General features: G+C 38.0%; 1 protein-coding gene across 4 annotated transcripts in view; it reads right to left on the reverse strand.

Moving 5' to 3' along the window:
* Positions 1 to 6000, reverse strand: part of aplp2 (amyloid beta (A4) precursor-like protein 2) — a 170969-nt gene that overhangs the window by 86064 nt on the left and 78905 nt on the right. The window lies entirely within an intron of this gene.

Consider the following 6000-nt stretch of genomic DNA (forward strand, 5'->3'; position numbering starts at 1 on the left):
TTTGACTACAGAGAGGGGAGAAGAGAGAGGGTTTTGGGATCGGACCATTTTGGCGGGGCGATAGAATGTTCTATGCTGGACTGGTCTGAAAGTATATCTGCAAAGCTTTGAAAATATACAACAAAATACCTATTCTGTCTCTGGTGGTTTTTCAACTCAGCTTTAAGTGTCGTAAAAAGCTTGGGAGCGACTTGTGACTTGAATTCCCTGGGAGGAACAACTGGTCCAAAACGCAACAAAATCTATTACCGCCGTTGTTAAAGCTGCACTGCTGGGGCTTTGTCTGTCCACAACTGATTACTACATGTAAGACAAACACTTATATTTGTGGTTATCATAAGATAATACAGTTGTGCTCATAAGTTTACATACCCTGGGAGAATTTATGATTTATTGGCCATTCTTCAGAGAATATGAATGATAACACAAAAACCTTTCTTCCACTCATGCTTAATGGTTGTGTGAAGCTATTTATTGGCAAACAACTTTGTTTACTCTTTTTAAATCAAAATGACAAAAGAAAGTACCCAAATGACCCTGATCAAAAGTTTACATACCCCAGTGACTTTGATCTGATAACATGCACAAACGTTGACACAAACAGGTTTGAATGGCTAATTAAGGTATCCAATCCTCACCTGTGACCTGTTTGTTTGTAATTAATGTGTGTGTATAAAAGGTCAGTGAGTTTCTGGGCTTCTGACAGACCATTGCATCTTTCATCCAGGGAAGGCAAAAGAATTGTCAAAGGATCTGCGAGAAAAGGTAATTGAACTGCATAAAAAAGGAAAGGGGTATAAAAAGATATCCAAGGAATTGAGAATGCCAGTCAGCAGTGTTCAAACGCTGATTAAGAAGTGGAAAATTAGGGATTCAGGTAGACCAGCAAAGATTTCAGCCACAACTGCCAGGAAAATTGTTCGAGATGCAACGAAAAATCCACAAATAACTTCAGCTGAAATACAGGACTCTCTGAAAAATTGTGGTGTGGCTGTTTCAAGATGCACAATAAGGAGGCACTTGACGAGAAATGGGCTGCATGGTCAAGTCGCCAGAAGAAAGCCATCACTCCAAATGACTTTGTTCCAGAAGTTTTGAGTCTCTGTGCTGTTTGGCGTAATGTAAGCGGGATACTTTGTGACATTCGCGCAGAAATGGCTTTCTTCTGACAACTCGACCATGCAGCCCATTTTTCTTCAAGTGCCTCCTTATTGTGCATCTTGAAACTTATGAGCACGACTGTAGTTATTTAATTATCCGAGCCTTTATCGTTTCCGAAATATGACATTTCTATGGTATGAATGAGATTGTGAAAGACTGTTATTCATCCGATGTTGATGTGCTAAAACCTCTTTCTTGTTTAGAAGCTACATACAATATTAACTGTTCTTTGTTTATGCACATAATAAATATTAATAAAGTGTTTGGATGTATTCATTAAATCAATGTATTTTTGGTTGCCAAAAAGGGATACTGACATATCTCACCCGTGCATAAATGACTAGAATACCCTTCAAGAGATGCACAGATGAGATGTGTCAATATCAAAATATTACTTTGAATCAATTTTTAGCAACCAATAAGTTGATATTTGGGGTAGATTTCAGCTTTTTAAAAAGGTACTTCAACACATAAAAAGTACAGTATATGTAACTCTCCTATGGGGAATCTAATAATTTATGCACAGATGAGGTGTGTCAATATCAAAATATTACTTTAATTCACTTTTTAGCAACCACTAAGTTGTCGTTTAGGGTTGATTTAAGCTTTTTAAAGGGTACTTTGACAGGTAAACAGTACAGTATGTACTTTACTATCATATATGTAACTCTCTTAAGGGTAATACAATAATTTATGCACAGATGAGATGTGTTAATATCAAAATATTACCTTAAATCCCTTTTTAGCAACCACAAAGTTGTCGTTCAGGGTTGATTTAAGCTTTTTAAAGGGTACTTTAACCTGTAAACAGTACAGTATATGTAACTCTCCTATATGGGGAATCTAATAATTTATGCACAGATGAGATGTGTCAATATCATAATATTACTTTAATTCACTTTTTAGCAACCACTAAGTTGTCGTTTAGGGTTGATTTAAGCGTTTTAAAGGGTACTTTAACAGGTAAACAGTACAGTATGTACTTTACTATCATATATGTAACTCTTAAGGGTAATCTAATAATTTATGCACCGATGAGATGTGTTAACATCAAAATATTACTTTAAATCACTTTTTAGCAACCACAAAGTTGTCGTTCAGGGTTGATTTAAGCTTTTTAAAGGGTACTTTAACATGTAAACAGTACAGTATATGTAACTCTCCTATGGGGAATCTAATAATTTATGCACAGATGAGATGTGTCAATATCAAAATATTACTTTAATTCACTTTTTAGCAACCACTAAGTTGTCGTTTAGGGTTGATTTAAGCTTTTTAAAGGGTACTTCAACAGTTAAACAGTACAGTATGTACTTTACTATCATATATGTAACTCTCTTAAGGGTAATCTAATAATTTATGCACAGATGAGATGTGTTAATATCAAAATATTACTTTAAATCCCTTTTTAGCAACCACAAAGTTGTCGTTCAGGGTTGATTTAAGATTTTTAAAGGGTACTTTAACATGTAAACTGTACAGTATGTACTTTACTATCATATATGTAACTCTCTTAAGGGTAATCTAATAATTTATGCACAGACGAGATGTGTCAATATTAAATATTACATCAAATCCCTTTTTGGCAACCACTAAGTTGTTGTTTGGGGCTAATTTCAGCTTTTTAAAGGCTACTTCAACACATACAAAGTACAGTATGTACTTTATTATCATATACGTAACTCTGCTAAGGGTAGGGACGATGTTTGATAAGAAATTATCGAGTTCGAGCCTATTATCGAATCCTCTTATCGAACCGATTCCTTATCGATTCTCTTATCGAGTCCGTATAGGTTGTTGTATATGGAAAAAAACCACACAATATTTGGTTTAACAAAAGCTCACTTTTATTATATAAGAAAAAAAAATAAAATCTAATAAATAAATAAATATTGACTGTTGCCCCCCCTAAAAAAATAAAATAAAATAAATAAATATTGACTGTTGTTACCTAAAGTATATTAAGTGGGATTTTTCAGAAGAACAAATATATACAGTAACACAAAAACAACCTGTCTCTGTGATCACTATAGGTGTAAAAATAATAATATAGTGTTAAATAAAATCAGTACCTTGGGCACAAAACTTAAAATAATACAGCTCTCCAAAAAGTGCACTATTTGTTATGATGCTTTGACATTTTTGCACTTTATTTCTTTATTGAAAGAAAATTCTATGAAGAGAAAAGTTGTTTGCAAATGTGGCTACAATGCTAAAAAATGAAAAGTTAAAGCTAAAAAAAGAAATACACTTTATTGAGTTAACATTATTTCTTTATAGGGGGAAAGATGTGATGTTATGAGCTAGGGCAGGGGTCGGCAACCTTTACCACTCAAAGAGCCATTTTGACCCGTTTCACAAATTAAAGAAAACAATGGGAGCCACAAAACTCTTTTGAAATTTAAAATGACATAACACTGCATACAAAGTTTTTTTTTTGCTTTGTGCTATGTATAAACCAGGGGTCTCAGACACGCGGTCCGGAGACGTTATTTTGCGGCCCGCACCTTATAATGAAAATTTAATGTTCCCGATTTTTCCGGTAGATTCCCGTAATTCAGGGCAACCATTCTTTCGAATGTCTGCTGATTTTTACCCAATCATCACTAATAAGGGCGTGCCGTGATGGCACTGCCATTAGCACCCTCTACAGTCTGTACTAACTGTGTGCCAGCCCGGTTACATGTTGTATGCGGCTTCTGTCTGCACACGTAAGTGACTGCAAGGCCTACTTGGTCAACAGCGATACAGGTTACACTGAGGGTGGCGATATAAACAACTTAACACTCTTACTAATATGCGCCACAATGTGAACCCACACCAAACAAGAATGACAAACACATTTTGGGAGAACATCCACACTGTAACACAACATAAACACAACAGAACAAATACCCAGAATCCCATGCATCCCTAACTGTTCCGGGCTACATTATACACCCCCGCTACCACCAAACCCCGCCCTACCACACATCAACCTCCTCCCCCCCCTCTGTGCGTCAGTTGAGGTGGGCGCGGTTGGGGGGGGGGGGGGGGGGGGTTAGGGATGCATGGGATTCTGGGTATTTGTTCTGTTGTGTTTATGCTGTGTTACGGTGCGGATGTTTTCCCAAAATGTGTTTGTCATTCTTGTTTGGTGTGGGTTAACATTGTGGCGCAAATTATTAAGAGTGTTAAAGTTGTTTAAATCGCCACCCTCAGTCTAACCTGCATGGCTGTTGACCAAGTATGCCTTGCAGTCACTTACGTGTTTTGGCGGAAACCCCATACAACATGTGACTGGGCCGGCACGCAGATAGTTTGGTAACAAAAGCTGACGCGACTACAGGTTGTGAAGTATGCTAAAGGCAGTGCTATCACGCACGCCCCCACTATTGTTGTCCTGGTGAAAATTAGAAAATGGTTACCCCGGGAGATTTTCGGGAGAGGCACTGAAATTCAGAAGTATCCCGGAAAAATCAGGGGGGGTCGGCAAGCAAGCAGCTGAGCCGCATCAGAGTGATCAAAGAGCTGCATGCGGCTCCGGAGCAGCGGGTTGCTGACCCCTGAGCTAGGGAGTATAACAACTACACTACCCAGCATGCAACGGGAGTGACGAGCATGCGCGGTCGCCCTGAAAAGTGTTGTAGCATGTCGTAACACCCGGCAGCTAAAAATGAGGTTATGAGCACGCTGTGAAAGTAAACGTCAAGAACTCAGCCAACACGCCTCGTCTGCATTATTTATAATTAGACAGACAACACATATACAGTGTGATTTTGTTTTGTTTACAAGGAAAGAAAAACAAAAATTAAAAAAGGGAGATCATGTCATATATGTTGTATATATATATATATATATATATATATATATATATATATATATATATATATATATATATATATGTATGTATGGTGCGTTGCTAGCCTGGTTGCTATGTTTCCGGTTGGTCGTAAAAGTGTTGGTCATGTGTTTGTACCCTGCTCAAATCTCTCAGTAAAGTTATTCATTGGAATATATCTTTTGTTTTGAACTTTATTACACCTTAGAGCGCTTTTTCCGGTCCATTTGTTTCCTGCTTTCCCTATCTGCGCCTAATCACTGAGCTACGTGACGTCATTTCTTGTCATGTCACACGGGGCATTTCTAATTGGGACGGGATTCGTTCCGAGGGATTCGAATAAAGAACCAACTCTTTTTCTTTACTATAGTGGTCTCGATAACGGGTATCGGTTCTCAAAAAGGGATTCGAGTCCGAGGACTCGGTTCTTTTCTTATCGAACAACCGGGAAAACTGGTTTCGAGTATCATCCCTACCTAAGGGTAATCTAATAATTTATGCACAGACGAGATTCTGTTTGTATTGTTACTTGTTGGTCCTTTTAGTTATTTGTTAGTATTTATTGTTTACATTGAACCAAGAGAGCACATTCTACCAAGTCAAATTGGCCAATAAAGCAAATTCTGATAAAAAAAATTCCGACACCAACCAGCATAAATGAACGTCAGTAATATTTTCAGCTTCACACAGACACATTTGTCCACTGCAGAGGACGCTGCCTCTCAGGAGGAGGGGTGCCGCCGAAGCTTATTGGTCTGAATGTTCCGTATCTTTTACCTCGCTGTCCTTACTCAGGCGGGGAAAACGTGTCGTCTTTCCCTGCGACGAGCTTCCTGCCTGCGGATATCTCAACTTTTGACCTCTGCTGCAGAAAAAAAAAGCTGGTCTGCTTGCCAAAGCCCAAACTACTTTGTTACAAAACACGAGTACACGTTTGATTCTACAGCTTCTCATGCAAACATGGACATACTTCAGAGTAGTGCATTAAATGTATGCTGCTGTACAAGGACTACTCTAAA

This window comes from Nerophis lumbriciformis, linkage group LG17 (genome assembly GCF_033978685.3).
Source record: "Nerophis lumbriciformis linkage group LG17, RoL_Nlum_v2.1, whole genome shotgun sequence".
NCBI lineage: Eukaryota > Metazoa > Chordata > Actinopteri > Syngnathiformes > Syngnathidae > Nerophis > Nerophis lumbriciformis.